The 23,828-nt window shown below is 65.8% G+C and overlaps 1 long non-coding RNA gene across 9 annotated transcripts; it reads right to left on the reverse strand.

Moving 5' to 3' along the window:
* Positions 1-283: 283 nt before the first annotated feature.
* LOC124976798 (uncharacterized) lies at positions 284-16,550 on the reverse strand. Of its 9 annotated transcripts, none has more exons than XR_007107068.1 (3): positions 16,404-16,550; positions 2,874-5,222; positions 284-2,782 (listed from the first exon to the last, which is right to left on the reverse strand). It is a non-coding gene; the product is annotated as an uncharacterized LOC124976798 (long non-coding RNA). The 9 variants fall into 9 exon arrangements; XR_007107065.1 differs by lacking the exon at positions 16,404-16,550 and adding an exon at positions 12,875-13,276; XR_007107064.1 differs by lacking the exon at positions 16,404-16,550 and adding an exon at positions 12,856-13,276.
* Between the last annotated feature and the right edge of the window lie 7,278 nt (positions 16,551-23,828).

Below are 23,828 nucleotides of genomic sequence, written 5' to 3' on the forward strand. Positions count from 1 at the left end.
CCTGGGCCGCGTGACCCAGGAGCTGCTCGCCTCGGAATTTACCGGAAATAAACAAAAATCGATGTTCACACAAAAGACCTGTTTGCAAATGTTTTAGTGGCTTTATTCACAACTGCTAAAACCTGGAAATGGTCCCAACAACCCTCCGCCAGTGAACGGCGGCCTTGCTGGGCCGGGTGGAATACTAAGTACCAATAAAAAAGACTCATCTGCAGCTCCGCACAATGGGCCCCTCTCCTCCCCACCCAGTGCCCGCTGGGCACCCGTCTGCCTCTGGGCTGCACCCCAGCCCTGCACGTCTGCACCTTCAAAACCTCAGCCCAAGGGTGACAACCCGGACTCCAGAAGGTGGCGGCCAGGAACCTGGGATGGCGCCGGGGAGAGCAGAGGGCCGGGGACAGAACCCAGACCGGCTCAGACATGCGACCGCGTGATGAGCGGTCGGGGTCAGTGTGTGGAGGCAGACGCGAGCCGGCGACAGGGCCGGGGCAGCTCCTCAGGCCGTCTCTCGGGCCAGGGTCCTCTTTTCCGAGTTGCAGCTCGACACAGCGTCTGGCGGGGTAGCCAGTTGTCACCGCGGCCACAGGCGCGGAGGATGCGTCCCCTCACCGAGGGGACTCAGCCGGCACGGGGGGACCACAGGTTTGCAGAGGAAATGATTCCTGCCGTGTGACCCGCGGTGGTTCTGAGCTGTCGGGGGCCCTCTGCAGTCAGCTCGTGGGGCCCCCAGCTGCACCCCGCCAGTTGGAAGAGCAGCGGCTTCTGAGGCCAGGCCCCAGGGCCCTGCCCGGGAGGAGGAGCCCCTGGCGGGAAGCCAGGACTGAGGGTCCCACCGTGCAGTCACTCCCCGTCTTCCACACGGGGGACGCTCCTTCCTCCCCCTTGACTACCTGGCAGCCCCTCAGCTCGCCCCTCCTCCCTCTCACGTGGGTCCCCGGCGCGTGGCCGCCTTGGCTGTCCACGCACGCTCTCTCCTCTGCTTGGACTCTTCCCTTCCCCTCCTCCCATGGCTCCGTCAGAATAAGGGAGAGAAAGCCACTTCAAACTGTTTTCAGCCCAAAACAGGAGCAGTAGCAGTTTCTGTAATTAGAGTCCAAGGGTGTGTGACTTCAGGTACGGCTGGATCCAGGAACTCAGCCCCGACCAGCACCCAGGCAGGGCTTCCCCTTCTTTGGGGCTCCCCTCACTCATTCTCAGTCCAGTGGGAAAACCGCACTGCCTTCTCCGACTCGGCACTCCAGTCCCGGGACGAGCTTCACTGGGTCAGCTTGGGCACGTGACGGCCACTGCGCCAATCACAGGAGCGGGAGCTGGTCACGTGCGCACCCCTGGAGGCAAGGGTCCTCAGGCTTCCCCCAAACCTCACGGCCTGAAATGGGGAGTAAGCTCTCTGGTAGGGAGTTGGGGGTGCTGTTGCTGGACAGTGGGGGTGGACACTGACCTGTCCCCAGGTCCTGCTCCCCAGCAACCTGGAGCGCTCCCAGACGTGGCTCTCCCCGGGTCAACCTTCCCCTCTGTCCTCCTGTTCCTCTGGAAAATGGGCTGGAGCCTGTTTGAATTCCAACATTCCAGAATTCTGGGACGGCTTCCAGAACTGGAGGCTGCTCCTCGGTCCCAGGAACGTTCCGGTACTTCTGGGGACGGAAGTGCAGCGTCGGCCAGGGTCTGCCCGGCCCTGCCTGGGAACTGGGCAGAGGGCACTGGGGCTCCTCGCTGGAATCCCACTCAGAGGCCTTGCCAAGGAAAACAGGCCAGGCGCGGGCTCGAGGTGGCGGGCACGTGACGCCCGGAGCCGCGGCTTGTTTACACAGGTGTGGGGACCGTCCCGCACACCGGCTTTCTTCCCTTTCCCTGCCCCTTTCCAAATTCCGCCCCCAAGGGTGCTGACAGACGTGCCCGGAGGCTGCGGGGCTCTGCCCGGGAGTCTGCGCGCCAGGCTGGGGCGGCGGCAGCGACCCTGGCGGCGGCTCCGAGGGTCGCGCTCCACACCGGCCTTCTTCAGGTGGACCCTTTGCCCAGGGGCTCAGGAGCCCGAGGTCCTGGACTTCAGAACCACCTGAGTCCTTCAGAGACACCCACGTCCTGCCGTCCTTTGTCCCCAAGAGGACACAGGGACCAGAGCAGTGAAGAGGCATCCCCAGCTGGCCCTGCAGCAGCAAGAGGAGAGGGGGAGGAAGAAGTTGTTCCCTGAACGCCTACTATGTGCTCAGCCCTGATGAGCTCTGCGCACACACCCTGAACCAAACAGACAAAAACTCCTGTGCTGTACGCCAAAAAGAACACAGAGAAGATAATAGCGAGACACCTGCATGGGCACCCGAGGATTGTAACAGGGTGAGGAATGGGAAGCGGACCAGGCTGACATTTGAGCCAAGGAAGGTGAGGGGATCGAAAGCAAGTCCATTCCAGGCAGGGGAGAGAGCACACGCAAAGGCCCTGAGGTAGAAAGCGGCTTGACCTGTCAGGAAACAGCAAGGAGGATGGTGTGGTCAGAGGGGGAGACAGGAAAGGGACAGACAGAGGTGAGTCTGGTGCTCTTTGCTCAGGCCAAAGCTACCTAGGTGGTTATGATCACCCCTGTGTGGCTGAAGAGGAAACTGAGGCCCAGAGAAGGGCAGTGACTTGTCCAGGGTCACACAGCAGAGCCAGGTTCCAATCCACTGCATCAGCTGGGAACCCTGGGTCCCGTAGGCCTGAGAGGGGACAAGGCAGGAGCAGGCACCCTGTGGGCTCAAGACGTAGCTGCAGCTGGGACGAGGGGCTCTCCACCAGCCGCTCCTTCCTGTGGGAAGAGCAGAGACAGGTTGAGCTGCTGAGTCAAGGGGAATCAAGAGGCTCCCAGGCCACGGTGGGCTCTGCCTCAGTTTACCTACCTGTAAAATAGGCTTAATAACAGGTCTGCCTCCCGTACCCACTTCAGAGGGTGCTGCAGGGGTTAATTACTGCCTGGCAGCTCCAGGGCCCTGATGAAAGGGGCAGGAAGTGGGCGCTATTAGCCCAGGCGGGTAATTACCCCCTGCCTGGGGGCGGGCACAGGGGTCCCAGCCCGAGTGGCCTCTGGTCCCGGTTCAGTCTCAGGCCAGCTCCTGAGCGGGCGGGGGCCTACCATGCCCCAAACACGTGACCTAGGCCACGGCACGGAGCCCAGCGCCTGGGCAGAGGGAGCCGCCCCCAGAGACCTGGGCAGCGCTCCTGGCCGCTCCAGCCTCCAGTCTTCACCGGCCCGCTGCAGCGGCCGCCTCCTCGGGTTCCCGTGGACGTGGGGCCTGTACAGAGCCGAAGCCACGTCCAGCTCCGGCCCCCGATGGCGGCCGCCTCGGCCTGTGCCACCCGAGGGCAGGGGCAAAGGACGAGAATACGTCCGTCCTCGGGCCCCATGAAGCTCACGTCGCCCTCCTTGGCCAGAGCCAGGCCTGACCACTGCTGCCCCAAGCCCCCGAGCGCCCTGCTGCCCTCTCCCCGCTGCGGCCCAAACCCAGTGATGCCCAGGGACCCCGTGCTCCCCTCCTCCAGGAGGGGGGGACTGTGGAGGCCGGGCCTCCCCTGGGCCCTCCTGGAGGCAGTCGGCCACCTCCCAGGTGGCATGGAGGCCGGGCAGGGGCACAGGGCCCAGCGCTGCCAGAGGCACGGCCGGCTCGCAGGCACCGGGCCTGGGCTGCCACCTCCCGACCCCCAAGGGAACCGGAGTCCTGGTCCCTGCTGGGCCCTCGAGGGGGCCAGGAGGGGGATGTGACTGTGACCGGATGGGAAGTCCCCAGGCCTGGTCCCGTGACTGTCCCCACAGGGGCAGGGCGGCCCGAGAAGAGCCCGGGTCCGAGAGCCCCGCCGGCCCCTCCTCCAGCTGTCCCTGGCCCCTGCCGCCGCCCCACGCTGGACGGGCTTCCCTCCCTCACCCGCCCAGGCGCTGCGGCCCCTCGCACGGGTCACCCACAGAAAGGGCCTCCGACGTCCGGCTCCCTCGGCTAGAATGCAGCCCGGGGATGCCTTTCTAGTGCCCTGCTGTCCCGTCCCCTGCGTCCCGTCCCCTGCTGTCCCGTCTGCGGGACCCAGAAGCACATCCGGAATGGCCGAGCTCAGCCACCGTCTGGATGGAACGAAGGCTTTTTTTAAAGCGCAGGGGGCAGGGCCGTCCCGCAGGGACAGACCCCAAGGACTGGACGTCTCTGCATGTCATCGGGACCCGGCATCACGGCAACCGCAGTGTTTACTGGCACTTCCTGTGCTCAGCACTGCGCGGGGGTCATCTGGCTCAGTCCTCGCCGTGACCCCAGGAGCGCCTGCGACCGCCCGTTCTCCAGATAAGGAAACCAGCTCAGAGCTACAGGGGGACTACTCCAGGTCACCAGCCGTTCGGTGGCCGGCCACCACTGAGCGCAGGCCACCCCGATCCTGTGGCCTGCCCCAGAGCTCCAGAGCCTCGGGTCCCAGGGACCACACTGCCCTTGCTTCCTGGCACAGCCCAGAGAGGCTGTCCGTCCTCCCTGCGCCCCCCAGCTGCTCAGCAGCCGAGCTCCCGGCGGCCGTGGGCTGGGGAGGGAGGGCAGCTTGGCGGCCGTCCTGTCCCGGGACGCCAGGCGGCCGGGAGTTTCTCTCCCCAGACTTACTGTACATGATTCAGCGCCAGCCCCGGTTGTGAAATCTGGGAATCTTGCGGGCAAGGCCGGGCCCCGGGGAAAGGGAGGCCGGGAAGGGGTTAAGGGGGCGCGGGAGGCGCCCGGCCAGGCCCGCAGGAGGGCACATCAGCCCGGCCGCCGCCTGTGGCCTGTCTCTGACATCACGGCTGCGTCAGCCGCAGCCGGGCCCCAGCCCCCCACTTCCTTCTCTCCCTGGGCAGCATCCCTGGCCACCCCCCGCCTTGCCCACTGTCCCCTCCTGGGAACCGGGTGGCATCAGATTTCCCGCTGGGAGGTGGGGAGGGAGACTGGGACGGCGGGGGACAGACCTTACTTTGCATACAGGAGCCCTTGACAAGTGACAGCGTGGGCTGAGCCAGAGCAGGGTGCTGCGACTGGACGGCAGGGAAGGCCGCACAGAGACTCTGGAGAAGACGAGACCGAGGGTCCAGGACACACCCACTCGGCCCAGCTGCACAGTCGCAATCCCGATCCCGGCAGGGTCGGGGCGTCGCTGGCTCTCGGGGTTGCAGGGAGCGTCCCGGGCCTGCAGTTTCTTCCTCTTCTTATTAAGTGAAGTTAGATGAGACCAAGTGGGCGTCTGTCGGGCTGGAGGGACCACGAGGATTTCATGGGACTCTTGGCAGATCATCAGTGACTTGATGGTTTTGAATTAAATCAATTCTGCACTTGAAATCTTAAAAAATGGAATCACGGGGTGTGTCTGCTCCAGGCCTGTTTGTGGGCATTAGACTCTGGGCCTTAGGGCCACTCTGCCAGGACACCTGGGGCCACCCCACGTCAGGTGAGGAAACCCAGGTGCAGCAGGTGATGGACACCTGAGCCACACACCGGCCCAAAGTGGCAACGGCAGCGGCGTGGACGAGCAGGTTGCTGGGTGCACTGCAGGACTGTGATGCCTCGGGCTTCCCTGGGGACCCCAGGAGACCAGTGCCCTCCTTCTCCCCATTTCCCAGTTGAGAAAACAGGCCCAGAGGGGTTAGGTAACTTGCCCAGGTTGCACAGCTGGTTAGTGGCACAGCTGGACTTGAATCCCAGATGTCCAACCTCTTTCCTGCCCAGACTCGTAGCCGGGGCTGGGCACCCAGAAAGCACTCTGGTAACTCAGGGGATGCCCTGGGGACCCTGAGGCACCCTTCCCCCAAACCATCCCTGGCAGCCCTGAGCTGGTCTGGGCAAAGATGCACCCCTTCCCCCGAACACCAGCACCAGGCGGCAACAGCCCCTGAGTGCACAGAACCCCTGTGGAAGGCCAGCGTCCCGCCCGTTTCTCAGAGCAGAAAAGCCAGGGTCCAGAGAGGACCAGTGACAGACCCATCTCCCACCTCCCCATCCTGCCCTGGGTGACAGAGGCCACGGCAAGTGCATTCAAGGAGCAGGGAGATGGCGCCGGGCAGCTGGGACCTGCCCCAGGGACCCTGCTTCTGGACAGGACCTCACCGTCCCAACTCCTGGCCCAAGAGCAGCTGAGCTGCAAGCAGCTGGATCCCCGAGTGGGAGAGGAAGAACCAGAGGGCCCAGGGGACCAGGGGACAGCAGGGCAGAGGAGCCAGGGAGCAGTGTGGACTGCGCTGGCGCGAGGGCCCGGGCACGGGGGGCCCCCTTGGCGGGAGCCTGTGCAGAGAGCTCTGGGCCTGCGGGTGGTGGGCCACCGGGGCTTTGGGGCGGGGGAGGGGCTCGCTGGGCGCTGGGCGGCCTCCTGCCCTGCCGCCCCTTGCAGGCGGCTCCTGGCGCCCCGTGCCCATCACCGGTGCCCCGTGCCCGTCGCCAGCTCCCCGAGCTCTCAGATCCCAAAGCAGCCTGTCCACCTGCCACTCACGGGCAGCAACCTCTGACCCTGCTGTGGCCTGCTGGGCCCCAGTGCCTGGCCCGCAGGAAACGGTCAGCGAGTGGCTCTGTCCCCTCGACTGAGACTGGAGTGGCTGTGGCCTTGCTCCCCGTGTCCAGATGGAGAAGCGGCTTGCTAGGGTCACCGGCTCTCGAGGCAGCTGCACTGGTCCTGGGGTCTGGGCTTTGGTGTCCCCTGCAAGGTGCCCCTCTGGAGTCTGGGTGCTGTATCTGCCACTGACCCCAGGGCTCCACGCGAGGCTCCACGCCACGGCCTCTCCTTGTGCTCAGAGAGGTGAGGTGATGCCCCAAGGCCACACAGCCGCTGGATCCGGGGTGCCGGGCTGCCCAGGCGCCCACGGGGCATGGCACCGCCTGGGCCCGCATGCCTCGGCCATGAGCTAGCTGAGGAGTGTGACCCGGCCCAGCGACACGTCTGGAGCAGCCGGATCTGCCTCCCGCCAAGGTGCCCGCGGCCCGCCAAGCCCCGCCCACCTCCATCCCCCAGGCGGGGTTCTGGGTCTTGCGGGGCAGAGGGAGGGGCCCGCAGGTGGGGGGCTGCCCTGGTGGTGGAGGGAGAGAGGAGGGTCACGCTGGAAACCCAGCACCCTGGCCCCGGTGCAGGGAGCCGTGAGTGTGCTGCTGAGGGCCGTGCCTGGCCTTGTTTGCAGAGAGACAAGCGGGAGCGGTGGGGACTGCGGCACCAGCTTCATCTCCAGGGCTGAGGCCTCTGAGCTCCAGCAGTGTGGCCCCTGGGAACGGGCTGGTGCCGGGGATGCTCTGATTTTCCAAGGGGAGCCAAACAGGTTTTTATGTTTTGTCTTCAGATTTTTAAATATTAGCTCCACTCATTAGAAAAAAATTCCGTGTGGACCCAGCACAGCCCGGTGAGGGACCAGGGTCGGCCCCAAGTCTGCAACCTCTGGCCAGCCTGACCCTGAGTCAGGATCTGAGGGTGGGGACAATGGCCAGGACCCCGTGCCAGCAGCTCCGAGGGACAGTGGAGAAGGGTGCTGTCATCCGTTCCCCTCCTACACCCGACAGGGACAGGCCTCCTCCGCCCTCTGGCTCCAGCGGGCGGGGCGGAGGGGCTGGCAGGGCAGAGGCCTCCTCTCCCCCACGGGCGTGGCCGGGGACGCGCTGCTGGGGTCCCACCTCCTGCCGTGTCTGGGCAACGCCGGGACGTAGGTGGCCACTGCGCCCGGTCACCTCCCTTGCTCTGCCTGCGCAGCTCTTCAGCTCTGTGCGGCCTCGGCCACCAGCTCCGGGCGAGAAAACCGAGGCTCGGGAGGTGACGGACCCAGGCCCGCGGAGCTCAGGGCTGACCTCACCCTGCGGGCCGCACGCTGGACCACAGGCCCTCCGCTCTCTCCCCTGGGACCTCCCTGGCCGTCGCCCGGGCTTCCCGTGGGCCCTGGGCCAACACACGCCAGTTCTCGGGCCGAGCGACCAGGGCTGTCTCTGGCTTCCTGTGACGTCTGCTGAGGCGCGTCCCCCTCGCTCCCCGGAACCCACTTTCTGCCAAGCCTGGGGGCCAGCACAGTCCAGGGCCACTGTTGCTCCCTTCCCAGCAGCCCCTCCAGCGGACTCCCCAGGCACCCGCAGATCAGTGCCCCCAAAGTGAATTCAGCGTGTTCCCCAGACTGCTCCTCTGCCTCAGTTTCCCCTCCCAGAAGCCCCGCCAAGGCCAGTCGCCAAGGAGATCCGCCAGACTGAGCACCCGCTCAGTCCGGTGGCCGACGGTCCCCGCGCTCTGCGCTCCGGGCCGTCGGAGCTGCTCCCAGGCCTCCCACGGGTCTCTGAGCCTTTGCACACGCCGTCCCTCCTGCCTGGAGACTCGTCTCCCCACTCCCAACTCTGGCCGCTCCGTGGTGCCCTTGAGGACTCACCGAGCGGCCACAGGCCTCACGCACCTTCCCACTTCCCTGAGCCTCTCTGGTACCCCGAGGCCTGCCGCCCCTTCTGCAGCGAGGCCTGCAAGCTCTGAGCGCTGGCTGCTGGAGAGGCAGCCCTCCTCCCTCGGGCTCTCCTCCAGGCCTGCGGGAAGCCACAGAAGGGTGCCCCCGGGAAGCCGTCCCTTCCCAGCTGCTCAGCCACCGGGCCTGGTTCCCCTCCATGTTCAGGGCTCGAGGTGTAAGAAGAAACTCACCGACTGCCCTGGGACTCCTCGCCTCGGGCCAGCAGGTGACTCCAAGGCTCGACCCACCACCCCCAGGAAATCAGAGACAGCATTTTGTGTCTAGGTGCAGTTTTCTGGAGATACAGTTCATAGCTTTCACTCAACCTGCAAATTCCAAAATCTTCATAAACTGCTGTCTCAGGAAGGGACACGGGTACGCTCCTGCCATCCTGACCTCAATTCAGACCTGTGACATCACATACATTCCCTCATGCAACCATCCATTCACCTTCCAGTCATTTTTCTATCATCCACCCAACCATCCACCCATCCACCCATCCACCCATCCATCCACCCATCCGCCCATCCACCCATCCATCCACCCATCCACCCATTCACCCACCCAACCACCCATTCATCTACCCATCTACCCATCCATCCACCCATCCACCCATCCACCCATCCACCCATCCACCCATCCACCCATCCATCCACCCATCCACCCATTCACCCACCCAACCACCCATTCATCTACCCATCCACCCATCCATCCACCCAACCATCCATACATACATACAAACATCCAATCATACATTCACCCACCCATCCACCCATCCACCCACCCATCCACCCATCCACCCACCCATCCACCCATCCACCCAACCATCCATTCATCTATCTGCCCACTTATCCACTCCTGGACTCACCAATCCATCTATCCATTTATTCCTTTATGTGTCTATTCATCTAGCTACTTGTTAATTCATCCATCATTTCACTTGTTAATTTGCTTAATCACTTAATTACATGTCCACACCTTCGTCCATCAGTAGCCCACAGTACTCAACGTGAAACTGTCCACACCCTCCACCCACAATTCATCTTCCACCATCCATTCTTCCATCCATCCGTCCGTCCGCTCGCTTATCCACCATTTCCTTGTTCATCCATGAACTTGGTTGTCCATCTCACTCTGATTCACCTGCGCTTCGGCTTATCCATCTCTTCATCCACTTATTCATCCATAAATGGTCCCCTGACCCATCCACCCACGGACGCAGCCATCCCGTCATCCATTCGATGGTCCACCCGTCCGTCAGATTCTCACACATCTCCTCCACGCCAATCCCTCCCTCCAGCCATTCCCAGTGGCGGAGATTCCTTGGGAAGCTGACCTGCGGCCCTGGGAACAGATGTTACCACGGGAGGTGAGCCAGAGTGAAAGCAGGTGCTTTCCCAGGGAGTCTCGGGTCCATCTGGGAACTGAGAGGCTTCCTGGAGAAGGTGAGTCCCGCCAGACTCACAGGGACAGGAAACCCGCGAGCGAGCTCCCTTAGGTGCCCGAGGGGGTGACTCACATCCCTTCCGCCCGGATTCTGGTTGCTCCTTCTGGGACATTCAAGGCTCTGAGTCTTTAATACACAAACATTAGGGAGGTAAACCCAGCAGTTCCCAAACTCCTTGGACCGTGGAACCCTTTCCCTGCATCATACTGTGTCCTTTGGAACCCCATTTGGGAAATGCCACTGCGAGCCAAACTTCTTTTTTCCACAAACAGGAAAACAAAGTTCCCCGAACAGTCTGTCTGCCCCTGGCCCCCCCGGCTTCCACCTGGAGGTGGGAGCCAGGGACGCCCAGGCCAGGCCTCTCCGCGCAGAGTTGAGCACGCCCACCGTAGGCGCTCCGTGTGTACCGCAGGGACGGCCTGACGGCTAGGCGGCGCCCCAGGACGGTCCCTGCCCCTGTTCTCTCCGCCCACGGTGACCCCTGTGTGATCTCAGCCAGCTCCACGGCTCCCGGCCTCCGCTTCTCGGTCTGGGAAATGGGCGTGAGATCATCCCAAGGCCGCATAGGCCAGCGCGGCGGAGGTGCTCCCGACACAGGCTGTCCCGGTGGGGCTCGGCCCACCCTGCCCCTCTCTCACCCTGGCTAGTTGGTTTCCAGCCTGTGGCGGAGACCCAGAGGCCTCCAGGCCTCTCCGAGCCTTCAAGGTCGAGGTTGGTACCTGGAAACTGCCCAGCCTGACGGGCATGAGCTGGAAACTCCCTGCAATGTGCGCTAATTAGACGCCGCCTCCTCCCCCGCGGCCTGGCCTCCCGCGGCCTCGCTCCGTGCCCAGCACCCTCCGGAACCTCGCAGAGGAGTCCGACTGGTTTGAGGGCCGGGTGGCCACTTCCTGCCTCGGCAGCAGGCTGCGCAGTTCTAGAACACCCGCCAGACGCCCACGCCAGGTACAGGCACCACCAAGCGCCTCCTGAACCACCCTGACCCTCGTGCTCCGAGACCTGCCTGCCAGGCCCAGGCCACGGGCAAGCCAGAGGCCGGTCGGAGGGGCCGCGAGGCCCCCAGACCAATCCGGGGCTGGTTCCTGGGTGGGTCTTTGGAGTCCTCTCTGCCACCTCTGCGCCAGCTCCGCTCCCGTTCAGATACATCCTCACTCTCCTCCCACTCGCTCAACATTTATTAGGCACTACCTGTGTGCACCGCCCTGTGCTGGGTGCTGGACACAGATCCCCAAGGCACAGTCCCTGCCTCACAGGGCTGGCGTCTCACAGGAGGGAGGCAGATACACAAAGGGTAAAGTTTGCAGGAACAGGAGGAGCCTCAGAGCCAGGACTCCAGGGAGGGAGGCCCAGCAAGGACACAGCAAGGGCCCACGTGAAGAAACGCCCAGACCTGCACACTCACCCAGAGCAGCAGAGGGCGGCCGGGGGCTGGATCACCAGAGGACGCACAGACGCCTTTGGCCAGGGCACGAGGTCCAGCCTCCTCCACGCCAGCCTGGACCACCCGTGGTCTGTGTGTGACTGTTCAGCCTCAATAAAGCAGTTCAGGAAAAGAGGTCCCGGGGGGCAGTACAGAGTGGGAACCCAGGGAAGGCGTGGGGAGGCTGGGAGTGGCAGGGAGGGCTTCCTGGAGAAGGCGGCCACGGAGCCAGAGTTGAAGAAGCAGATGAGCTCCCCGTGGAAAGAAGAAAGGGGAAGGGCTCCTGGCTCGAGAACCCTACGCTTCACACACAGCTGTGTGCCTTTGGGCAAGAGGCTCCACCTCTCTGAGACTCAGTTTCCTCATCTGTAAAATGGATCCCATGATAGTGTTTACCTTACAGGGCTGGTGGGGATTTAAATTACGGAAAGCACACAGACTGGCATCCGGAGGCCACAGGATCTGCAAAGACCCTGAGGCAGGGAGGATGCTGCGGCAAGGGAGTCGGGCGGAAGGGGTTGGGGAGGCCTCGGGGGCCAGGGCTGCAGTGGTCTTGCGAGGACTGGGGAGTCAGGGAGGCTGGACTCGAGGAGCTTCAGCACCGAGGCTGTCCTTAACCCGCACTCTGGTCACCGTAAAAGATCTGCTTGTGGGGAAACCGAGGCTCCGACAGAGAAGGACGGACCGATCGGCAGTTCCTGCAGACCTTTGACCTGACGCCAGCGGTGGCACCTGTGCCCAAGCCCTGCAGCTTCCCAGAGGCAGGACAAAGCGCTGTCCGGTCTGCTTGCTCTCCACCCGTGGCGGGGAGCTCACTGCTTCCTAGCGGGCCCAGGAGTGCTAGTGACCATCGAGCTGCACCCAGCTCTGTCCCAGACACCACCGCTGCCCAGAGTCACACTGTGGGCAGGGGAGGAGGCGGGAGGGCGCCTTCCAGGGCACCCCCAGCTCCTGCTGGAGGCCCTGGGACCTGCCACGGCCTCTCTGGGCTTTGGTGTCCCCGAGGGCAGTTGTGCCCGCCTGGACTCTCCCCGCAGCTCCCAGGAGCAGCTTGGGCCTGCGCAGTGCCTGTGGGCTGGACAGGCGGGGGGTGCACAGGTCCCGCCCATCCACTCCCATCTGGGGGGCCAAGGTCGACCTGGGGGCAGGCGGGCCAGGCCCTGTCTGGGATAAAGGCAGGCGCCCCAGGGTGCAGCCGGCTTAATAACAGGCTCCGGGATCCAGGGGGTTTGAACTCGGCAAATAGGTTCAAACACAAATTGAGCGGCCCACGTTCCTGTCTGCACCTCTGAGAGCCAACCAGTCCCACCGGGCGGCCCGGCCCTGCGCCCCTCACCCCTCTGGCCCTGCCGGCCCCTAACCGTGCGCCCTCCACAGACCCCGCTGCCCTGGCCCAGGACAAGACACCTGCGCCGGGCCCTCCCAGCGCTCCTCCACGGGGCTCCCTGATGGCCGACATGCCAGCTGGCCCTGCCTCAGGGCCTTTGCGCCTGCTGTTCCTCTCCTCCTCCCAGCGGCTCATCCTCCAGCCTCCACACCAAGGTCGCCCTGGGGAGGCCTCCCACACACCTGGGCTCTGCTTCCTCACCAGGTTCCACCAAAGCGCCACGGGGAAGCTTTGTCCTGGCCCGAGTGTGGCTCCCTGGGTCTGCAGCCCTCTCTTTAAACGCCTTCTCATTTCTAACTGGCACATGATGGTGCGCGTTGTGGCATGGCGTGGTGTTCCTGCTCCTGACACGCTGGGCCGATGGGCTGGGGCGATGGGACCGTGGCCTCCGACTTCCCTTCCCTTCCTGCTGAGAACACCAGAACCCTCTCCTGGCTGTTTTGAAATTCGCGATGAAGCGCTGGCAGAGTTACGGGTCGGGCCTCAGACAGCGGAGCCCGGACCGGCCCGGCCGGTGACGTCACCAGGCCGGCGGCACCGCCCGGCACCACCTGGCGGCTGGGGGAAGCGCCCACGGAGGGGCGCAGGGGTCCACCTGCGGGGCCGCCCAGCCATGGCGGCCTGGCCTCTGCCGGCCGGGTGCACAGACCTGTCCCCGCACGCTGCCTGCACACCTGCACGCCACCCGCCCTCCACGCGGGTCCTGGCAGCGCCGCTCAGCTCCCTCCTTCCCCGGCCGCCAGCTGGCCCGGTGCCAGCCCTGCCCCTCCGCCTGCCTGCTGGGCACCCGCTCCCGGGGGACGAGGAAGGGCCGGGTGGGCTGGCCGGCTGCCATCAGACACCTGTGTAATGAGTGTCATTACGGGGGACCCGCTGGGCAGGCCCCGGCCCGCCCGCCACCCAGGCTGCAGACCTGGCCGCCACGGGCCGCAGGGGCCGGAGCTGAGGGGGCCGGGTCTCCACTGCCCACCCCAAGCTCACCCTGGATCAGCAAGGCCGCCGGAAACCTCAGGCCACCATCGCTGTCCAGCTGCCTCCCAGGGCGCAGAGGAGGAACATCTATTGAGCACCTACTGCATGCCCACTGTTGCCAAGAGCTGGCGATCATCACTGCCCACTGTTGGACACATCCCTCTTGGGTTTGTTTATTGTCCATGTTCCTCCATTTAAGCACAGCTGAGCGCCTACTGGGTACCCGGCTCTGCGTCCTCCACCCTTGAGCTCCTTTGTTCCTATGACAACCCCTCCGGATGGGCTCCACAGTTAGTCCGGAGAGGCGAGCGACCCACGGCCAGCCCAGCCGGGGCTCGCCCAGGCCCTCTGCCCACGCCACCTCCCCTGCCTGCCCCACGAGGCCAGGCCGCTGGCCCCGGCTCCACTCCAGCCCCAGCCCAGGGCCCGGCTCCAGGCAGACGCTCAAGCACAAGATGGAGGCCCAGGGGGTGAAAGGCAATTTCTCCTCCTGGTTCCGACGGCGTCTTCGCAGCTGCGTTTGCTGTGAGGCTCGGAGGTGCTGCGGCTCAGCAAGGCCACACCGGGACCCGAGCCCCCGCCCCGGCCCTGCCGCTCGGCCCTCGGGGGCGGACCTGGGCCTGGCTCCACGCCGTCCAGGGGCCCAGCTCGGGGTCTGGCCCTACCCCACCACCTCTCGATCCCCGACTCTGAGCAACGGGGCCCACGCACCCCGTGCCCTGTGTCCAGGGTCCTGCGTCCCCCCGCCCGGGAGGCCCTCCGGCCCCGCCCGGCCTCAGCGCAGCCTGATCGTCTCCTCCCCCAGACGAGGGCAGAGACTTCGTCCGCTGTTTCCCGGGCAGTTTGGTATGCAGTAGGTGCTCAAGCACTGGTTCTGGAATGAGGGAAAGGGCATCAAGTGCCGCCCACCCCTGCCTGCCCCCAGTCCGCAGGCCAAAGCTGGGGCGACACGGGTCCCACTGGGTGCAGGGGCCGCTGGGACCCAGAGCCGTCTGCTCTCCGCCCGGCCCCGGGCAGAGGGGGACAGAGGCCGGCGGGGGTCAAGCCTGGCCCCAGCCTGGCCGTGCGCGGGCGACTGAGCCGCTCAGCACGCAGCCTCACAGGCGGGCACTCAGGAGCATGGCCACCCTCGAGGGGAGGAAAGGAGCCACGGGGGGCATGGCCACCCAGGAAGGCAGTCAGGAGGGAGCCCCCAAGGCCCCGTGCGTCCTGAGGAGCCCTGACACCTAGGCAGGCGACCCAGGCCCTCTGTGCCCCCGTGTCCCCCCAACCCCGTGAACCAGACCAGGGGCCTGGCACCTCCCTTGCCAGGGGGCCAAGGCCGAGAGAGGGGATGAACTGAGGTCAAAATGCTGCTTGGAGCCAGGTGTGGTGCTACAGCTGGAAATCCCAGAGACTCAGGAGGCTGAGGCAGGAGGATCACAAATTGGAGGCCAGCCTCAGCAATTTCATGAGGTTCTGTCTCACACTGAAATTTTTAAAGAGGGCTGAGGTCGTGGCTCAGAGGTTGAGCGCCCCTGAGTTGGATGCCCAGTGCCCCAGAGAGGAAAGAACGGCCTCTTGGATCCAGCTCTGCCCCGCACTCCCTGCCCTAGGGGAGCTCCAGCCTTCCCCTGGAACTCAGTCTCCCGTCTGTCACGTGGGGTCAGAATGTGTCACTTTTCTCAACTGTGGCAAGACACAGAGGAGACGTGCCCTGGGCCTCGCACACAGGTGGACACGCGATGATCCCGGGGGGCAACTGGGTCACCCAAGACCTCTGCAGGGTCACAGGCCAAAGTCCAGAGGTCTTGGGGGGCCCTGGAGGTGGGGGTGCTGGCCGGGAGGACGTGGAGACCACGGGGCGGGGAGCTGCGGAGGCCGGAGTGGGAGGCCCTGTGACTCACCACTGGCCAGGCGGGGGCTGGGCTGCAGCCCCCACGCGGCCCTGGGCCCTGCCTTGCTCCAAAGTGCTGTGTCATGCTCCGTCATGTGGCCTCGGGTCGTTAATACCCGAGTTCTGGGAAGCTCCGGCTGCGTTCCCGGAAGGGGTCAGCCGGTTCAGTAAACAGATTGGCTGGTTGGTCGCCGTCACAGCCGGCAGGCCCGCGGCCAGGGAGGCGGGAGCGGGGGGCGAGAGGACCCAGGACCTGCCCTGGCCCTGCGAGGGGCCGGCACCTCCTGAATCAAGCTGTGCAGAAGGGAAGGGAAACCGAGGCTCAGAGCGGGCGAGGCGCGTCCCAGAGGCCAGGAGGCGAGTCCAGGGTCCAGCCTAGAATCCCACCCCACCGTCCAGCGCTCTGACCCAGGGGCCCGAGGCCCAAGTCACCCCTGCCCCATTCTTAGCCGGACACTGGGGCTCTGCCGGATGAGGAGCCGTGGCCACAAGGCTGCTGGGAAGGAAGCAGGGCTGGAGGATGCAGGGCTGTCCCCTGAGGTGGGCGCATGACAGCAGCGGCCAGTGGTGTTTCTTGAGCACCTACTGTGTGCAGGCGCTCCTCTGGGTGCCATCCCTGATTCTGTGAGCAGCCATCGCTGAGAAGGCCTCTCCCAGGTCCCAGGCTCTGGGCTGGTGACCACCACGCCCCATCTGTGCCCGGTGGCCCTGTTGGTGGGCATGGCCACCACCCCCATTTACCAGATGAGAAAACAGGCCCAGGAAGGCCAGCAGCCACCTCGCTGGGCAGAAAAAGAACAGGCTCCGGGTCCCCTGGACCTGGGATTCAGTTCACCCCTTTCCACTGTCAGACCCCCCCGCAGTGACTCAGCCTCCGTTTACCCGTCTGACGACCGGGGACCATGGGACTCCCACCGCTGGGAGGCTGGGAGCAGCGTCATCACGCAGCCGCCGTAGCGGTGGACTTCGAATTCAAATCCCACGGCGCCACTTCGTGGCTGTGTGACCTTGAACACGTTGCTTACCCTCTCTGTCCTGTAAAATGACGGGATGATCATGGCTTCCTTGTGCAGCTGAGAGGAAGACGGAATGAACTACACCCCAAAGCCCCGTGCGGGGCCAGGAATTCTGTGGGCCCTGGACTCAAGCGCCTTCCCGCATGTCCCCGTGGCGAGATCCACTGGGACGGAGAAGAGCCCTCCCGCTGGCAGGGCCCAGGCCTCCGCCACCTCAGCACAGGGTGAGCCCGGCTTGAGCGGTTGCCATGCGCCTCCCGACCCCCACAGGCCCTCTGCTCTGCCGGGGACTCCGCTGCCCCTTGCTCAAACCCTGGGCCCCTGGTCCGTCCTCACACGTCCTGCCTGGCTGTGCCCGGGCCACCTCGTCCTTGCACTCGATTCCGGCAGTGCCCACCGCTGGGACACCCCAGCCCAAGGCCAGCACCTGGTCCAGACCAGCCACCATCCTTGGCATCTGGACACCTGTGGGCACAGGGCCCTCGCCAGGCCGGTCCTTCCACATGGGGACTCCAGCCGCCTCCTCCGGGGAGCCTCCCCTCCCGAGAGCAACCTCCCAGATGCCGGGAGCCTCCTGCCCTGGCATCGCTGCAGCCGTGCTCTGGCCCTGGCGTGGCGGCAGATTGGCACCAGGGAGATCTGGGGTGGCGCGCCTCTGAGCTACGTCGCGGGACCCACCAAGCGGAGGTGAAGCCTTCCACCCGCCCAAACGCACGATTCCTGCCGTCGGTCGGCCAGCGTTCACCAAGAGGTCTGGGTCGCTTGAAGACCGTCTCCTGGCTGGACAGGCCCCGGGGTGCCCAGGGTTGCAGGGCGGCGGGGGCAGTGAGCTGCGGGGCCCAGCGGCCTCGCGGGTGGAATTATCAACGCGTCGAAACGCTCTCGTGATTCTCCCGGCCTGACCGCCTCTTCCTCTTTTTCTTGGTACCAGGGATTGAACCCAGGGCCCTTGGCCACGGAGCCACCTCCCCAGCCCTGTTTTGCATTTATGCAGAGTTAGGGTCTCACTGGGTTGCTTGGCGCCTCTTTTTGCTGAGGCTGGCTTTGAGCTCACGATCCTCCTGCCTCAGCCTCCTGAGCCGCTGGGATGACAGGCGTGCCTGGCCTGGCCTCCAGCCCCGGTTCCCGGCCAGCCCCGCACGTCTCCCGCCCGGTCCTCCCGCTCGCCACCTGCACGCTGCTCCCAGGCCCCACCCTCCAGCTGACCCCCTGCCCATGGCCAGCGGCTCCTCTCAAAGGCCGCAGGCGTCAGGGGTCTCGGGCTGCAGCCCAGGCACTGCTGGCCTGGTGTTCGCGCCTTTGCCGCCTCGCGTGGCACCCGCAGGTCCCGTGGCCACCGCAGGCAGCGCCGGCTGGCGGCCCCCGGCTGGGCCTGTCCTCTCCAGCGGCCTGGCCGAGGGCCCCTGAGTTGGCCGTCCTCGCCGGGAGCAGAGCCCCTTCTTCAGGGGGCGTCTGGCCGGACCTCCTGGTGGCGGTGACAGGAGGGCCCCTGCCCACCCAGCCCCAGCCCGGCTTGGGCCACCCACGCGCTGCGAAGCACAGCTGGGAAGCTCCAGGCCACCCAAGGCCAGGCTGTGCCCGCGGGACCCCAGACGCTCTGCGGGCAGCAGAAGGCCAGCCCTGCTGGGTGGCCCAGACCAGCCCCGCCCAGGGAGAGGCAGCACCGCCGTCCACCATGGCCTCTGCTCCCTGCCTCGCCAACGCGGTGACCCCACCCCGGCCCCTTCACCCCTGCCAATCCGCCACTGGCCCTGACCCAGCAAGTCCACCCTGGGCCCTGCTCCCCGGGGGCCGCAGGAGGGACCCTGTGCTTCTGGTGGGCGCGAGCACCCTGGACACATCCGTCCACACCTGGGGACACTGCGGTTGTCACGACTGAACGTGCTGCCCAGCACCCTGCCCCGGCCACAGTGGTCCAGTGCCAAGTGCCAGCGGTGCCAAGCGAAGGAGCCCAGCAGAGCCTGGGTCAGACACGTCCCTCCTGTGCTCAGACGGCGACCGTCCCACCTCACCTGCAGGAAAACCCAACTCCTTCCCCAGGGCCCAGGGCCCAGGGCCAGGGCGTCCAGGCCCGCGGGCCCCTCTGTCCCCTCTCCCCGCCTGCCCTTGGCTCGATCAGCACATCCCTCTTCTTAACTGTCCCCAGGGCCTTTGCACCTGCGTTGCCACCAGTTGGAGCATCTGTCCCTCCCCAGGCCTCACGTCCCCTGTCCCTCCTGCCCGCCGTTCCCGCTGCCTGAAATCTCCCTGGGGCACCGAGCCACTGACCCTTGTGGCTCCCAGGTTGAAGCAGGTGCCAGGAGGAGGGGCCAGGCACCCCGTGGACACTCCCTCGAGGTGGCACAGGAGCGGAGTGCCTGACCACCCAGGCTCCGTGGGTGTGACCTGCAGTCCCCATGACTCCCAGGGCTCCCCGGGGCCTGGTGGGGACAGTGCAGAGCAGGGGGCCAGGGTGAGGCGGGGCGTCTGGGGGCCGAGGGCGCGGTGGTGGCCGCCAGCCCTTCCGGACGCCCTGGGAGGCGCCTGAGGGTGGGGAGGGGCTCCCCAGAGGCTGCAGCTCGGAACGTAGGGGGTCCGGTTCAGGAAAGGTCGCGTCGTTCACTGGAGTTCGGGATCCAAACTGCAGGGTGAAGGACCGCCTTAGAGAAACGTGACCAGGACTCGCGCCCGCCAGCGGGGACGACATTGGTGAAAGTCGTGGCCCTCCTCGCGACCTAGTAGAACCACTGTGTGACGCCCAGGGACACCACCCCTCAGAAGCCAGCGTGGACGTATAAGCGTATCCCGAGGGGCGCGGCCGGAGGAAGCGTCCTGGCCTAGGCATCTGACCCCCCACGTAATGACCGAGTCATTTCTGCAGATGACACTGTGACCGCTGCCGGGCCCTGGCCACAGCCCCAGAGCCAGCCTGCCAGCCCCGCCCGGCGCACCCGAGTCCCGCGGCTCCAGCTCGGGATCCAGACATCTGGCCCGGGGCGCGTGATTGGCGGGTCCTGCTCATGTGACCCTGCCCAAGCTCCCTGGAGCTGCCGGGTCCCCCAGCTGGGGTCCCGCCAGCCCCAGCCCAGGCCCCGGCTCCTCCGCAGGTCAGCAGGACACACGGCCCCTCGGCTGCCCACATTGCAGCCCCGTCTCCGTCTCTGACTGAAAACTCTGGTCTAAGCATCAGCAACAAACAGCAAAGCAGACAAGACATTTGTTATGGGTCTTAAAAAAGAAGGGGCCACTTCCCTTTGGTAAGAGTGGTCCCCCAAAATGGGACAAGCAGGACAGGAAAGGGCCAACTTAGGTAGACTGGGGGCCACAGGCCCAGGGCCGGGAAGGCCAGGGACCCGGCGGCAACTGGGCCACAGCAGGTGGCAGAGGAGAGACTCGGCCATTCCTCCGTGGGAGCAGCTGAGGGCAGGAGGAGGGAAGCCCAGGCCCGGGAAGCTGCCTGGCAAGGGGAAGGCAGCCAGAATGTAGAGAAGGCCAGGTCTTCTAGAACCTTCTAAGCCAGAAGAGGCCAAAGAGCCCGCATAGGTCCGCGGACATGGGTTTCGTTTGCTTGTTTGTAATTTGATTCATTGGCCAACCTTTAAAAATGAGGACTTTTCACAGACGACCTCAGAATTCTGGCTCCCTTAAGAAATGGAAAGGTCTGACCACGTGCGCTGGAGACAGGCCCCGGGCAGGCTGCTGTCCCCAGTGCACCGCGGCCCCGCCAGCCCACCCCGCTCTTCTGCACCCGCCAGGCCTCCGGCCCCAGGCGTCTGAGCTTGGGCTCCACGTGCTAACGCTTGCCTTGGACGTTGCTGGGGACAAGCCCAGAGAGCCCGAGCAAAGCTCCCCGGGTCACACAGCAACCCAGCAGTGGGGACTCGGGCCACCGACTCCTCCCCAAGAAGCCCACCCTGTCCAGGAGCTGCTGACCCCGCCCTGAGCTGCAGGGAGCAGGAGGCGGGTCAGGGAAGGCCCGTCCTGTTTAGGTTTTGTGGTCTCGTGAGTAACCGAGTGGAAAAAAACAACTTGAAAAGATAACAATTACAACAAAATTAAATCAAATCAGGCCGTGACTCACTTATGGGGCCGTAAAAACAGAAAACAAAAACAGCTGGATCTGGGGGAGAGCGTCAGCGTGAGGGGAGAGGCCGGGAGAGGCCGAGGCCTCCGAGCCACCTCCAGGGCGGCACCCAAGAGGGGGCCCGGAGGGGGTCCCAGCGCCAGGCCACACTGAGGCCAGCAGGGCGGTGGTCTTGTCCCCCACCCCCGCGACCGGGGCCCTGGCGTGCCATTCTATAGACAGGGAAACCGAGGCAGGAGGGCACAGACCAGCCCTGGAGCACAGCCAGGCAGTGGGGCCGCGGTGGCCCCTGGCGCAGCCTCGCCAACCGGACACGGGCACCCGAGGCTGCCCTGGGCCCATCGTCCCCATCTGGGCAATAACGGGGTCAGGTCAGGCGAAGGTCAGGCGAAGGCTAAGGACGGCCCCAGGAGCTCAGGGGTCTGCCCAGGAAGCCCCGCAGCGCTGCCCGGATGGCTCCCAGAAGCCTCTGCCCTGGGGCACCGGGAGGAGCCTCGGAGTCCGAGGAAGCGCCCCGCAGGCCCGCCATTCTCCGAGGTCGCCCTGACCCGGGACCAGGCTGCCGGGCGGCAGGGAGCAGGCCCTGGGTGGAGGGCCCGCCCAGGGCAGCTGCCAGCAGATGCGCCAGGCCTGCAGAGGGCAGCCACTCGCCCGTCCACTCGTCCACTCATCCACAACTCTGCACCAGGGGCTTTGGGGACCCAGCAATGACCAAGAGACACCAAGAGGGAGCCACCATCTTGCAGGAGGGGATGAGTAAGAAGCCTGCTGCATCAGGTGGAGGCGAGAGCCAGGAAGCTCACTGAGCGGAGGCCCCAGGGGGTCCCAGCTGACCTCAGCAAAGGGTTCCCATCCGGGGGACCTGCACGTGCAAAGGGCCTGCGGCGGGAAGGCCCGTGTGGCCGGGGAGTCCACCCTCCCAACAGCCAGGGGCAGGTACTCCACCCCCTCCCCTCCAGAGGAGGAGACGGGCGGAGGAAAGTGGCTGGCCCAGAGTCACACAGCAGGGGCTGCAGAGCAGGGAGCAGAGGAAAGTCGGGCTGTGCGGGGTGTGGCATGTGACGGGCCCGTGTGTGACCAGCCGCGTGGACCAAGGGTGGCTCCCAGACTGAGCCACCCCCCTGGTCACAGCCAGGGTGGTGTGATTGTGCAACCTTCACCCTGCAGGGAGCCGGGCCCGGCAGAGGCTGGACGGGCCCACACTGCCCCGGCCCCACCCGCTCCGCCCCGCCTCACGCGGCTCCCAGGCCCCCTGGGGTCTCGGGGTCACCGCAGGACTCCCCAAGGAGTACGTGGCCAAGCAGCCCAGGGCCCTCCCCGGGGGGCCTCTGAACCCGCGTAGAAGCCGCTGTCGGCCTCAGCTCCCGAGTGGTCGCCGGCCCACCGAGTTGGTCTCTTGCAAATTCTTGGGTCAGGAGAGGCACAGCCTCCTGAGGTCACATAGCTAGCAAGTGACAGAGCAGAGTGACCCTGGTCTGCTCACTCCTGCCCGACAATGCTGGCCCCGAAGGTCAGCTGGGCCTCCCACCCTGCCCGCCACCCTGTCCCTCAGCCACCCCTGGAGGGGCAGTGGGGCTGGGGGAGGCACAGAGGCCACTCAGGGAAGGGAGGAGAGCTCAGTGGTGTCGTCCCCATGGGACAGTGTGGCCCCAGCACAGGGACCCAGGCAGAGGGAGACGCAGGGCCCGGGCTCCCAGGTGGGGGGACACAGGAGGGAGCGGCCGGAGGTCGGGAGAGGGGTCCTCGGAGGCAGAGGCGTCGCGGGCGAGGGGAGCCCTGGGAGGGACAGGGTCCGTCCCCAAGGGAGGGCCAGCGCCATCTGCAGGTGGCGATGCTGGCGGCCTGCTGGCCGTGGAGGTGGACGCTGGGCAGGTGCTGGACGGGGTTTGAGAGGACTGGGGTCAGGAGCATGTGGGGCCTAAGGACATGGAGTCGGTGGGTCGGGTGGATGAGGAGCCGTTCACCGGACAGGCAGGGCCCAGGGCCCAGGAGGCGCCGGCTGGCCACCAGGTGACCAGGAGCTGGGCTCCGTGGAGGGTGTGCTGGAGGCGCTGGGCCTGGGCAGAGCCTCCGTCGTCTGCTTCCCCCACCCCAGCTCCCGGCCTGGTCCTGGGGGTGAGGCCAGGGGCCTCGGGGACCGGGAACGCGCCCACCAGCAGTGGCCCCAGGCGGAGGCCCAGCTGGGTGTGCCCACGGTCTGCTCCCCCAGGCGCCTGTCCTGCAGCCCTGCCCGGGGCGAAGCCCGGCCGGCGCTCCTCGGGGCCCGGGCAGGAGGCCTGGGAGGAGCCCACAGAGGCTGGGCAGGGACAGGGCTCAGACCCGGGCAAGCCCTTCCCCCACTGCCACGCGGCTGCTCCGCAAAGCCTCTGGTCACCCAGGGTATGTGCCTGGGGCCACGGGCCTGGGAGCACAGAGCTGGGAGCAAGCCCAGGCCTGAGGTCAGGGCTCCCTAAGTATGGAGGCTGAGGCCAAACCCGGGAGAGGGGGAACCCAGGAGGGCAGACCCTCCCTCTCAGGGACCCCTGCGACCTCCCCACCAGCGCCCCACCCCATGCTCACGGCCAGCACGACTCCCTTCAGGGAAAGAATGAGCCATCCGCAGTCCTGGGCTGGAATCCTGTTCAGAGGCTGACGACTGTGTGACTTTAGCAAGGTGATGCGCCCTCTCTGGGCCTCCGTCTCCACCTGTGAACTGAAGGCCAATCTGAGCAGCTCCACTGACTTCCAGACGAGCCAGGGCAGGGGCCCAACACCAGCAAAGAGCGGGGAGCCCCAGATGGCCCTCCCTGGGCTGGGAGCCAGCAAGGACACATGTCACCCTCAAGGGGTTGCTGTTCACTGATTAGTTCTTTTAACAAACATTTATTGAGCATCTACTGTGTGCCAAGGATGGCCCTGGGTGCGGGGGACATGGCAGTGCAGTGGAACCAGGATTCCAGAGGGAGGACGGGAATAGTGGGCAGGGTAACGTCACCTGTGCGGGCAGAAGGCAGGCCGGGCAGCAGACGGAGCAAGTGGAGGAGGACAGGGCCGGGAGAAGCCCCTCAGCCTGCCGCCCTCCCCAGGCCGTGGCTGCCCTGTTCACACCGGCCGGGGCCTGGAGGGTGCGGCTCCTCACTGCGCCCTCCTGAGTCCCCAGCTGGCTGCTGGCAGGATGGCCGACTTCATCACAGTGACTCAGGATCCCAGAGACAGGTGCACGTACAGCCCCGTTCCCAGGCGAGGAAG

Source organism: Sciurus carolinensis, chromosome 2 (genome assembly GCF_902686445.1).
Source record: "Sciurus carolinensis chromosome 2, mSciCar1.2, whole genome shotgun sequence".
NCBI classification, from domain to species: domain Eukaryota; kingdom Metazoa; phylum Chordata; class Mammalia; order Rodentia; family Sciuridae; genus Sciurus; species Sciurus carolinensis.